We start from the raw sequence: 14,726 nt of genomic DNA, 5'->3' as shown, positions 1-14,726 counted from the left end.
GACGCATATTAAGCAAAAATCTAATGACGTCATCAAAATGAATAAATATTGGTAATAATCTTGTGAAGAATTGTCTCAGCTACAACATATCAAAATTTAAAAGAAAATTGATCAATATTTGCAGAGATACAATCATTTTCCGTAAATATGTTGACGTCATAATATGCAAATTCGTATTTTGAGTTCCAAGGTCAATATGATTATGTAAAAATATACTTAATGGCCAACTGAGACATGAAATCATATCTCCGACTCATACTGAATCTAAATATGAAGACAAAAATTGGCAGTCCTTACTCATCCCGATGTACTTTTTATAGGCATGTTTTTGCCCATATATGCTATGTAATACATGAGCTCGCACGCACGGATATTTATCTTCAACGGACGCTCATTCCGTTATTAATAGTGATAAAAAGATGAACATGGTATCAAATTGTTCAGAAAAATATGAGGAATATCCTGTCAAAAAAATTGAGAGGTAATTATTTTTCGTTCAGCCGTGACGAACGAAAACGCGCAAAAATGCGTGTTTTGCGCGACTTTTTATGAAATGCTTATAATGGCCTAAAACGTATGCAAACAAATTTAAGACGATTTTGAGCAATTTAAAAATTTACGCGCGCATTTATTGACCTGAAATTGACCGGACAGATATTGATCTTAAACCTGATAACTATAAATGAGAAATTCCTTTTCGTTATGAAGATATGATCATAAATTGATTTTCACAAAATGGCGCCTGGATGACGTCACGATAATTTTGACTCTTCAAAAAGTCACGCAGTTCTAAGTAAGACTAAGATCTATCATCATTGAAAGTTTCATGACAATGGCTTTATTCAATCTTGAGATATCCTGCGAACAAATTCGAGGAAGAATAATAATAATAAACTAGATTTGTAATACTTGTTTGGAACAAGTATAGGTGGGCTGATCCAACAAAAAATTTAGACAAAATGAAGGGTACATTTGAGATAGCTTTTTGTCTCAGCTACAACATACTCGAAGTTCAGCGTAAATGAAGCTAAAACGACATAGATATTGCTCGCGAAAGACGGGAATGTAGAATCAAGTTTTGAGAAAAAGTCATGTCCCATAGAGAATACACTCAAAATGTGAAAAATTGACATGCCTCCTTTAATCGCAAAAAATACGCCATGATGCCTTTGTCAAAATGAAAAATCGTGACGACTAGATTTGTAGAGAATTGTCTCAGCTAGAACATATCAAAATTTTGAAGAAAATTGACCAATTTTTTACAAAGATACAATCAATTTTCCAAAAATATGCTGACGTCATAATATGCAAATTGAAATTTTGAGTTCGGAGGCCATTATGATGACGTCATGAGTTAATTGAGGGTCAAATGAGACATAAAATCATATCTCCGATTCATACATAATCAAAATATGAAAAAAATTGGGGTCACCTTGCATCCTAAAGAGCTACAATGGATTTTGCATAGGCATGTTTTTGCCCATATATGCTATGTACTACAAGAGCTCGCGCGCACGGAAATTTATGTTTAACGGTCGATCATTCCGTCATTAATAGTCATAAAGAGATAAACATGCTATCAATTTGTTTGTAAAAATATGTGGAATATTATGAAAGAAAAAAAATGGCGATTCTATGTTGTGCAATAGTTTTACGCGCGAAAAAGCGCACGCATGCGCGATTTTTTATAAAATGCTTAGAATGGCCTAAAACGTATGCAAAATGATTTTGAGACGATTTTGAGCATTTCAAAATTTTACGCGCGCATTGACGCGCGGACGTACGCGCACGCGCGCGTTATATGACCTGCAATTGACCGGACGGATATTGACCTTGATCATGATAAATATGAATGAGAAATACCTTTTGGTTATGAAGATAATGATCATGAGTTGATTTTCGTAAAATTTTACAAAATGGCGCCTAGATGACGTCATCAGTCAAGGTCAAGGTTGAAAAAATTTCTGTGCCTTGCACATATGCCTTTATATAAATGTGCTAAATTTCAAGGCATTTGATTGAGCCATTTTTAAGTTATCTTGTCAACAAAAAAGTGGTTAGAAATAAGAAAAATATTTAATAATAAATAAAGGCAATTCTAACGAAATTATAAGGTGGTCTGTACGTTATACAGCCCACCTGATAAATAAATAATAAAAATCTTGACGAAATCAATAGGTGATACGTTGACTTCGTTACGTATCACCTAATAAGACTAAATTTCCCATTTTACTTTGACAATTTACCCCCTTTTTCAGAAAATATTTTGGGACTCTAACATTAACCAACACAAAATGTGTACTTCTACATTCCCTTTATATTCAGCAAATACAACTCATATAATCTACTCCTACGTTTTCTTTACCCTTTATCGCTTGTACGCGTTATCTGTAAGACTGTATTCATATTCAGCTTACGGTAATCACAGCAGAATCGGTTAGACCCGTCCGGCTTCTTGACTAAAACCACCGGAGAGGCATATGGGAATGATGATGGCTCATCAATTAAGGGAGTAACCCCCAATGGTACTTTCCTGACCGTACCCTTGTACACTGAGCGCTGGCACACATCACACGACCTACAAAATCGAGATGTGTCCGCTCTTACACCACCCCAGAAGAAATTCGGTAATATTCTTTCTGCGGTTTTATGTGATCCTAGGTGCCCACCAAGTAGACACTCATGTGCAAGCTGCAGAATCTGTCCCCTGAATTTACAAGGAACAACTAGCTTATGGGTGACATCACCTGATGCGGATTGGAACTCGCGATATAACAATCCTTGTTTTCTTCGAAAGAGTGACCGGTTCCCATTTCTAGTCGTCTTGAATACTCCCGATTCGGCTTGCTCTCGTATACGCCCCAACGTTGCGTCATTAGCTTGCTCTTTTCGGAATTCTTCCGCGGTAGCAACATCAGTCTGCTTTGGTACCTTCAACTTTTGGATAGGTTTGCTAACTTTCTTCCGCTGATTTCTTGTCTCTACAGCTAGACATGTATCACCATTCCAGTCTTCGTCCGGATCCTTCGGTTCTCGAGCACCTGGAATATTCCCAAGAACTACATCATAGATCGGATTATCCACACACAATGCTTCCACCTCACCAATGAAGAAGGGAGAGTCAAGCGTTACCTTAGCAACGGGGAACGTCCTCATAGTACGATCTATCATGATGCACCTTCTTTCTTCCCCAGCAAATTGGTCTGGCTTGATAAGTCCCATCTTCACAAATGTTGTGGAACATCCGCTATCCCTCAAGACTTTGACACGCGTGCCGTTGATGATCCCTTCTTTGACTGGCATAAGCTGGAGGGGTTCAGCTCCACCAGCAACACTAACTATCGGCAATGCCAACTCCGATTGTTTCTCAGTGACTTCTCCTTTTACCGACTCATGACGATTCACCCTTCTTTTAACCCGACCAGTCGACTCCGGGAGTGAATCCGTATCTCTGTCATGGACCTGTCTCTGAGGTTGCTTCGGCATGCTCGACGTCCTGTCCGATTCACTCTGAATCTCAACTCCTGCAGCTGCTACCTCTTTCCTCTTCCGTTGCGTGCAATACTGTGCCTGATGCCCTAGTTTCCCACAGATATAACAACCACCAGGACGGCTTTGCGACCTGTCTGATGGTTTCGAGCCTGCTGGTTTCGAGCCTGCTGGTTTCGAGCCTGCATGCAGAGCAGGAGAAGTGGGTTTAATGGTGTATGACCTACCAGTCCCACCCTGCCATCCCGATCTTGCTTCTACAAAGCAGTCGGCAATCTCTATGACCTCCCTGAGTCCCTTCAGCTTTCGTTCCTTTATGAAAGTCTCCATATCTTTCGAGCATGTAGTGTAAAACTGCTCTATAAGGAACAGCTCCACTACATCGGTGAACGTCTTCTGGCGTCCCGACATCTCAATCCATTTATCAACATAACTCCTGAGCCTGATGATAAATTGCTCAGCTGTCTCACCCGAATCAGGTTTCAAACTCCGAACTTTCTTTCTGAAACCGTCACTAGTAAGTGAGTACCGCTGCAATATCGCTGTCTTCACTACATTATAATCTTGAGCATCGTCTTCACTCAACCGGGAGTAAGTGTCCAGGGCTTTTGCCGTTAACAGAACACTTAAATTTACAGCCCAAACATTCGACGGCCACTTTTGCGCAACCGCATAACGTTCAAATCTAAGTAAATAAACATCTAATTTGTCTTTACCACAAACAAATGAGGGAAGTTTAGGGGGACGAATATTATGAGTAATGTTACTACTATCCTGGTTACCTCGTTGCTCAAGCTTTACACTTTCTATTTTCAACCTAATTTCTGCCAATTCTTTTTCCTCCTTCAATCGCTCACGCTCTTCTGCTCTCTTATCCCTCTCTCTGTTCTGTTCTACCTTTAATAAATCCCTTAATTCTAAACCTGTGAGACCCAAAGATTCCCCAATTTTTACTAACTTTTCGACATCCATGTCAAACACTCACAGTCATTCAAATGAGAACTTACCACCAGAGCCAGAAACAATTTAGAAGCGCGTAGAGAGCGACGATGTGGAAGGCGAACGAGCACCAGTCACCAGGTATCCTGCATGTACCTCCAGTTGATTAACTCTAACCTGTTATACAGTAAGTAACATACACAGAAAATATTATACATAAACATATGCACACTATAAATATTAAATGCAAGTTCCAGAAATATCCTATAGTCGTTCAAATATTAGAAATCCCAGCTATAATATCACATCCTGTTGTAAACCTAACAATTTTAATTTGTTTTCGCCAGTCCTGGCAAGGTCGCCAATTACTGTCAAGATTTTCCCCGGATATACAAAATAGCCAGACACTCTCATAAATGAGTTCTACAGACTGTTTATTGAGAACTACATCAACATCTAAATTCATAGAAATCTGCTGTTACACAAATATTACATATACGTACGGACATTTAATTACTCCAATACCCACGAGTGTAGTCCCGTACAAGTTAATTTCCCAATTCATAAAAATCTGTTGTTACACAAATATTACAAATACGTACAGTCATTTAATGACTCCAATACCCACGAGTGTAATTCCGTACAAGTTAACTTCCCAGTTTTTAAGTGTCCGAAATCGAGACAATTGTCCGAATAAGACGAAAGCCTTTTGCTTGGTATTTGCTTTATCAGAAGATCAAAATACCGACATGGTTCCTACGACGATTCGATGCTTGGAGACTTGTGAAGGTTGAAGTCCCGTAATCGCTATTTACGGCAATCGGTCACGTGCTTCAAGATCCCGGATTCAATGACTCGGCGATTCTTGGATGCTACTTCGACGATTCGATGCTTGGATGCTAATTCGACGATTCGATGCTTGGATGCTAATTCGACGATTTGATGCTTACTACTAGTTAGTAGTGAAGAACGTTCTTGTCCGCTCTTACGGAGTTATGTTGACAAAATTGTGCCAATGGCAGGAAAATCGAGGTTCTGGGCTACATGGAGGATACCTCTCGTACCGGTGTCGCCTGAGGAAAAAGACTGCTTGCGCCGAATACAAAATCAAGGCTCTGGTAGCAACTTCCACAACACACATAAAGGTACAGGTTCAAGACCTCTCACACGTCCAGCTCCAACCTCCGTCTTCTAGTCAACTGCCCTGATTTAAATCCACACGTACACACATTTAAGCATTCTCGGCAACACACTCTAATTTGCATAAATTCAGACAAGCGAAATATTTTCTATCACCAACGCCCTCTATTGTCTAGATTACCTTGAAAATAGGAAAACAAATAAAATAAGACTAAATTTCCCATTTTACTTTGACAATTTACCCCCTTTTTTCAGAAAATATTTTGGGACTCTAACATTAACCAACACAAAATGTGTACTTCTACATTCCCTTTATATTCAGCAAATACAACTCATATAATCTGCTCCTACGTTTTCTTTACCCTTTATCGCTTGTACGCGATATATGTAAGACTGTATTCATATTCAGCTTACGGTAATCACAGCAGAATCGGTTAGACCCGTCCGGCTTCTTGACTAAAACCACCGGAGAGGCATATGGGGTTGATGATGGCTCATCAATTAAGGGAGTAACCCCCAATGGTTTTTTCCTTACCGTACCCTTGTACACTGAGCGCTGGCACACATCACACGACCTACAAAATCGAGATGTGTCCGCTCTTACACCACCCCAGAAGAAATTCGGTAATATTCTTTCTGCGGTTTTATGTGATCCTAGGTGCCCACCAAGTAGACACTCATGTGCAAGCTGCAGAATCTGTCCCCTGAATTTACAAGGAACAACTAGCTTATGGGTGACATCACCTGATGCGGATTGGAACTCGCGATATAACAATCCTTGTTTTCTTCGAAAGAGTGACCGGTTCCCATTTCTAGTCGTCTTGAATACTACCGATTCGGCTTGCTCTCGTATACGCCCCAAAGTTGCGTCATTAGCTTGCTCTTTTCGGAATTCTTCCGCGGTAGCAACATCTGTCTGCTTTGGTACCTTCAACTTTTGGATAGGTTTGCTAACTTTCTTCCGCTGATTTCTTGTCTCTACAGCTAGACATGTATCACCATTCCAGTCTTCGTCCGGATCCTTCGGTTCTCGAGCACCTGGAATATTCCCAAGAACTACATCATAGATCGGATTATCCACACACAATGCTTCCACCTCACCAATGAAGAAGGGAGAGTCAAGCGTTACCTTAGCAACGGGGAACGTCCTCATAGTACGATCTATCATGATGCACCTTCTTTCTTCCCCAGCAAATTGGTCTGGCTTGATAAGTCCCATCTTCACAAATGTTGTGGAACATCCGCTATCCCTCAAGACTTTGACACGCGTGCCGTTGATGATCCCTTCTTTGACTGGCATAAGCTGGAGGGGTTCAGCTCCACCAGCAACACTAACTATCGGCAATGCCAACTCCGATTGTTTCTCAGTGACTTCTCCTTCTACCGACTCATGACGATTCACCCTTCTTATAACCCGACCAGTCGACTCCGGGAGTGAATCCGTATCTCTGTCATGGACCTGTCTCTGAGGTTGCTTCGGCATGCTCGACGTCCTGTCCGATTCACTCTGAATCTCAACTCCTGCAGCTGCTACCTCTTTCCTCTTCCGTTGCGTGCAATACTGTGCCTGATGCCCTAGTTTCCCACAGATAAAACAACCACCAGGACGGCTTTGCGACCTGTCTGATGGTTTCGAGCCTGCTGGTTTCGAGCCTGCTGGTTTCGAGCCTGCATGCAGAGGAGGAGAAGTGGGTTCAATGGTGTGTGACCTACCAGTCCCACCCTGCAATCCCGATCTTGCTTCTACAAAGCAGTCGGCAATCTCTATGACCTCCCTGAGTCCCTTCAGCTTTCGTTCCTTTATGAAAGTCTCCATATCTTTCGAGCATGTAGTGTAAAACTGCTCTATAAGGAACAGCTCCACTACATCGGTGAACGTCTTCTGGCGTCCCGACATCTCAATCCATTTATCAACATAACTCCTGAGCCTGATGATAAATTGCTCAGCTGTCTCACCCGAATCAGGTTTCAAACTCCGAACTTTCTTTCTGAAACCGTCACTAGTAAGTGAGTACCGCTGCAATATCGCTGTCTTCACTACATTATAATCTTGAGCATCGTCTTCACTCAACCGGGAGTAAGTGTCCAGGGCTTTTGCCGTTAACAGAACACTTAAATTTACAGCCCAAACATTCGACGGCCACTTTTGCGCAACCGCATAACGTTCACATCTAAGTAAATAAACATCTAATTTGTCTTTACCACAAACAAATGAGGGAAGTTTAGGGGGACGAATATTATGAGTAATGTTACTACTATCCTGGTTACCTCGTTGCTCAAGCTTTACACTTTCTATTTTCAACCTAATTTCTGCCAATTCTTTTTCCTCCTTCAATCGCTCACGCTCTTCTGCTCTCTTATCCCTCTCTCTGTTCTGTTCTACCTTTAAGAAATCCCTTAATTCTAAACCTGTGAGACCCAAAGATTCCCCAATTTTTACTAACTTTTCGACATCCATGTCAAACACTCACAGTCATTCAAATGAGAACTTACCACCAGAGCCAGAAACAATTTAGCAGCGCGTAGAGAGCGACGATGTGGAAGGCGAACGAGCACCAGTCACCAGGTATCCTGCATGTACCTCCAGTTGATTAACTCTAACCTGTTATACAGTAGGTAACATACAATGAAAATATTATACATAAACATATGCACACTATAAATATTAAATGCAAGTTCCAGAAATATCCTATAGTCGTTCAAATATTAGAAATCCCAGCTATAATATCACATCCTGTTGTAAACCTAACAATTTTAATTTGTTTTCGCCAGTCCTGGCAAGGTCGCCAATTACTGTCAAGATTTTCCCCGGATATACAAAATAGCCAGACACTCTCATAAATGAGTTCTACAGACTGTTTATTGAGAACTACATCAACATCTAAATTCATAGAAATCTGCTGTTACACAAATATTACATATACGTACGGACATTTAATTACTCCAATACCCACGAGTGTAGTCCCGTACAAGTTAATTTCCCAATTCATAAAAATCTGCTGTTACACAAATATTACAAATACGTACAGTCATTTAATGACTCCAATACCCACGAGTGTAATTCCGTACAAGTTAACTTCCCAGTTTTTAAGTGTCCGAAATCGAGACAATTGTCCGAATAAGACGAAAGCCTTTTGCTTGGTATTTGCTTTATCAGAAGATCAAAATACCGACATGGTTCCTACGACGATTCGATGCTTGGAGACTTGTGAAGGTTGAAGTCCCGTAATCGCTATTTACGGCAATCGGTCACGTGCTTCAAGATCCCGGATTCAATGACTCGGCGATTCTTGGATGCTACTTCGACGATTCGATGCTTGGATGCTAATTCGACGATTCGATGCTTGGATGCTAATTCGACGATTTGATGCTTACTACTAGTTAGTAGTGAAGAACGTTCTTGTCCGCTCTTACGGAGTTATGTTGACAAAATTGTGCCAATGGCAGGAAAATCGAGGTTCTGGGCTACATGGAGGATACCTCTCGTACCGGTGTCGCCTGAGGAAAAAGACTGCTTGCGCCGAATACAAAATCAAGGCTCTGGTAGCAACTCCCACAACACACATAAGGGTACAGGTTCAAGACCTCTCACACGTCCAGCTCCAACCTCCGTCTTCTAGTCAACTGCCCTGATTTAAATCCACACGTACACACCTTTAAGCATTCTCGGCACCACACCCTAATTTGCATAAATTCAGACAAGCGAAATATTTTCTATCACCAACGCCCTCTAATGTCTAGATTACCTTGAAAATAGGAAAACAAATGAAATAAGACTAAATTTCCCATTTTACTCTGACACCAAGGCTATCTCATTATTGACTGGCAGGGGGTATATAACATTCTTTGGACCTGAAGGGAGTTATATTTTCCCTCGTGACCATATTTTCCCGAAGCGCGCAGCGCTGAGGGAAAATATAACCACTTGGGAAATATAACTCCCTTCAGGTCCAAAGAATGTTATATTACACCCCCTGCCAGTCAATAACTGTATAATAAACACAGTCATGACAGGAAACTTGGAAATTGTGAGTATTTTGAGAGCTGTTCTAACGAATAAAGATGATTATCCTTGCGCTTGCAACAAGACCCGCAACAAGAATCTATTTTCAGATTTTGGACAAACCCAAGGCGTACGACTACGATCGCCGGATAACTTCTAGATTTTTAAGTTCATTTTTCTGTCTCAGGAAACGTTTTAATGGTAGGAATATGCTGCTATGTATATTTGGCGTATCTTTACATAACCTTTTCTCTACCTCAGCGAAATTATGCAGGCTTCCAAGTTCCATTCTCTTCACCATTCCTGTGTGTTCGATGATGATTGGAGTGACATCCGCTTAATATGAAACGATTGTATAAATCCCATAGAATCCACTTATAATAGTCCGATAAATAGCAACACTGTGGTAACATAAGATCTAAGAAATATAGCCGTATAATAAAGGTATGAAATCCATATTGCTCCGATTGTCTCATTTTCGCTCGCACTTTCGACGTCACTATCAAACTAGCCAATCAGCTGTCAATGACGTCATATAAGTGCGGCGGCAAATATATTTTGTGAAATTATCGAGAAATTAACTATTTCTAATCGCAAACTAGTTTTTTTTTTTTTTTTTTTTGGGGGGGGGATGGAAAAGCAGCCATTGTTATCTTGACATTCATTGAAGTCATCAAATTGGGTAAGTTACTTCTCAGATGATTCAAGAGGTCCATTTTTATAGATATTTTTTTAATTTCTTATAATGTTTCACTGTGTTGCAGGGTACCTGATGTATGCCATTGGATGTGATGTGTTCGCGCGCTATAGTACAGGCCACCGCGTCGTCGGGTGTATTCTCGTACTGATGTAGGTGCAAAGCTAGAATGGCTACCACGCCCACTTCCCTCTCTATGCCTTTCTGAACATTCCTTTCCTTCTCAATACAATAACTTTCACCTGCCTAAGTTATTCAAACCATACCGCCTCGCCACTTCCATTACGTAATCATTAAAAGGATCCGCATATACAACATTTCCCTGCTTTACGTTGTTGTTCTTCTTCTTCCAGTTAAGTGCCGCTTCATGGTGATTTCTGCATGACAATACAAATCTCTCTGGTATACCTTACAGTCCAAACGATAAATATGTGCCTTTAACGAAGCAGGCGACAATCGGCGTAGCAGACGACACTTGATAGTCATTTTGTATGTGAGATTGCTTTGCTAAATATAAATTACTTTGTTAATAAATATCAACTAAAATGTCTTTTACATTTCTTTAAACCATCATTGATATTCAATAATTCATGAGTAAAAGAAACATACCAAACTATATAATTATATGAAATACTTGGTGGCTATTAGGGGAGTTTGACGGGATGACCGATTGCACCCCTCTGCTAATAACCGAATAGTCCATGGTGTGTCATGAATATTCATGTGTTTGCTTACCTCGGCTAAATGTTTGCTTTTACTAAATTGAAAAATTACGGTGGGGTTAGATGAAATGGACATAATGAAATGGGCAGAAGTGATCTATGATAATTCATGCTTTTTATGTTTCGTGTGCTCGACCTATAATCTTCAAATCGCTTGGCAAACTGAGTCCAAAGTTAGACTTGTTTCACGTGTGTATTATAGGCAATGACGAGCTTGCAACCTATTTTGAAAAAATTACGGTGGGTAAGTTTTCAAAAGTCAATGAGACATGAGGGCTCCAATGAAAGAGCTAGTGATAACGTACGTCGGGGTGGGTGTGCTTTTCGTTTAAACAAAAAATGAAATTGTAACCGTTTAAAAAAAACGTCCATAGGCTAACATGTAAGGCTGCTAACTATGATCATGCTCTGACGATAGGGGGCGTTGTGAAATGAGACTAAACGGAGCAATATGTTGCTTTAGAACAAAGATGATTAGATGCAAACTATTAAAACACACATGTTCTTGCTTGAGAACAAAGATGATTAGATGCAAACTAATATTAGTCATAATAAGTCATAATAATGAATATATTAAGTATACATTGATATAAAAGTTGATATGATATATATATAACCATACCAGTATTGAATATGACAAAGAAATATGAAGCACAATGTTCTGCCGTGCATACTTAAAACTAACATGTTCTTGCTTGAGAACAAAGATAATTAGATGAAAGTAGTATTCATAAGTCAAAAGACATAATAACAAAAGTATAAAGTATGCATTGACATACAATTTGCTATGATATATATTTCGCGGGTCAACTGCCCCCTCTCCCATTAGTACGCCAGTGCTTCCAGTATCCTTCCATGAATTCCTACCATAACAAATTATCAGAAGGGAAAAGGACATGTACAACGGATAAGAGGGTACTTTAGGGTAACCTGAAAAATTGGGGGCACAGTTCCCACCCCCCCCCCCCCCCCCCCCAACGGAGAATGCCGCCTTTGACGAAACTAACCCAGAAAATCTAGAAATAAACCACATTTCAATTTTATTTCGCGGGTCAACTGCCCACCCCCTCCCCCATCAGTACGCCAGTGCTTCCAGTATCCTACCATTAAAACATTTCTGAGACAGAAAAATACAGCTGTTATAGACCTCTAGATCTAAATACCGAGAAGTTGTCCCAATGGTCTTGCGATCGTACGCCTAATTCGGTTTGTCAAAAATAATGTATATTATTGTTGCAAGGGAAATAAGCTTTATTCTTTGTGATGACTGTGTTAATAAAAGAATTATGAATACATAACATGACAATTTCATCTAAGATGAGGGATTTTAGATCTAGAAATCATGAGGGGAAAAAAGTGTAGCGAGTTGTCCGAAAAGGCACCCCACCCTGGACAACTCGACCGTGGCGAGTTGTCCAGGGTATTGTGGCGAGATGTCGATGGTATTGTGGCGGGTTGTCTTGGGGCGGGTTGTCTTTGTGGCGAGTTGTCTGGAATTCAACAAAAATACGAACTGAAATCGCGTCAAACTTTTGGTATTAGTTCGAAGAACGCATAATAGATGTATCATTTACAATGATTATTATTCTATCATCAGAACATATGACTGTTTGTACCATTTTAATATCTAGTCACAGAATCTTTCCTGAAATCAGCTTCCAAAATAACTGTTCTTATTTCTTGGAATCGCAAGAAAATCACCATATAGGACAATTTTATAAAAGTTGTTTTGGCACTTACTTGAGCTAATTTGTCTACATCTCTCGATGTAGGCTACAGCGCAGGAGACCAGTATTCTTTTTTTATCTTCCCCTATGTATTTTTGTTTCATCAGTCTAACGGGCTGTCGGCGTTTTGTACCATCGGCCTCGTGGACCTTTTGAAAAAAATTCCATTTCTATATTCAATTCCATTCAATTCAATTCAATTCAATTCATTGTATTCATTTTCATTTTTTAATAAAACAAGACCATTAAAGGTATATACAATGATAAGCATTTGCAATATATACGAAAATGGAAATAGGGAACTAAAAAATAAGGCCAAATGGCCTTGTGGAGGCATATTTCCCCCAACAGTAGTTAATATATTTACATATACAAACAAAACTAAAAAAAGAAACATACATGACAAAACATGACAGGGACATCGTTCATGGCAGGTAATACAAAAGGAAATAATCATGACAAAATCATAGGTTCGAAAACAGTTATATGTAATGCTGTATAATATGAATATGGGTACGGGAACTAATGATATTTAGATATAAGATGCTGCTTTAATTTTCTTTTAAAAATGTTCTCATGCATTTCTTCTTTTTTGTTTGTCGGTTTCGATCGTATCAAGAGGGGATTCGCGGTCTTGTCAATATTGGTCTCTCGGGCTGTCACTCTAGTGGACCGTCAGTGTCTTGTGTTAATGTCGGTCTCGTGGGCTCTCGGATACCTGCTGCACCCGGCGTCAAGCTCAAGTGAAGCGTTAACTTCATTCTGTGGTTTCTTAATAACATATATTCCATAGAGTGGGGAATAACGTGAACAGATGCTTTCTAATACATAATTGTATATATTTTGACTTCAAACAAAAAATGTTCTCCCTCCATTGATTTACGTAACCGCCCATTCCCCCCTCCCACTCCCCCCCCCCCCCCCCCCCCCCCCACTTCCCTATTCCTCCGCACTCAAATTTCAAAAAGTCAAATGTTTGTTAGTTTTTGTCCGATTTTATTCCAATTTTTACCTGTTTGTTTTCCTAACTTGTCTGCTTTCTATGAAAGTTAAGGGTTGAATTTCTATTCATAGACAATAAAAATAAGAACGCCCTCTTGCGCTTAACATTAATTTAATGACGACACTACTGTCAGATTGACATGCAAATTATAAACCTTGTGACCCCCATCGTGATTTCAAATTTGCTTTCTCTTTGTAAATTGCCTAAATGTGGGAGTTTACTGCTCCGCTGAAGTAATACCCAGTGTAATCAATTCTGGCACTATCTATTGATGGAAGAGAAGAAAAAAATCGAAAGAACTAAAGTCAATTATCTGGTTTGTGGTCTGAACTTTAACCTAGTAGAGCTTTTGTGGACGAATTGAAAAGCATGTAAAGAAAAATATTTTCATCGTTATGCATGAACACTAGAAAGACATTAGTTACGTATCCAGGGGCCGGGGTGCTTTTAAGTGATATATTTATCACAGCATGCCATAGCACGCTTTACTGAACACCATTGTATTGAACATGGCATGTACAAATTCATTTGAGCGAGATTTTCGGCAAATGTTAAAATCACATGCAAGTAATACCTTAATAAAATGAAAACTATAAAACCCAATGAGTGATAGTTCTCATAGGCTTCTCTAAATAATGATGGAATTCATTGTAATGAATAAAGATTTCTGCATTTTTCAAAAATTGAACACTTTCAGAAGAGCAAGGCATCCTATCGGAACATAATTTCCCCTCTCGAATAGTCATATGCATACGATTAATTAGGGCATTTCTATCTGTGTAACTAGTCCATTTGTATGAAAGCAAAACAAAATAAGAACAAAAAAACAGAATGGCGAAAGTTACAATCAATTAGCTAAATAATAGGAGAGTAATAAATGTTTGAAATATGATATCAGTGAAGCTATGAGATTCTCAAATTGGCAATGTTGTCAGTGGATTATTACACCTGTTAGTCGTGTATACAAATATCATTAATTTCTCTTTTGTTCTAATTGTCGTCTCCC

The sequence above is a fragment of the Strongylocentrotus purpuratus genome, unplaced genomic scaffold (genome assembly GCF_000002235.5).
Source record: "Strongylocentrotus purpuratus isolate Spur 01 unplaced genomic scaffold, Spur_5.0 spur5_scaffold_18, whole genome shotgun sequence".
Lineage (NCBI taxonomy): Eukaryota > Metazoa > Echinodermata > Echinoidea > Camarodonta > Strongylocentrotidae > Strongylocentrotus > Strongylocentrotus purpuratus.
Note: the sequence above shows the minus strand (reverse complement) of the source record.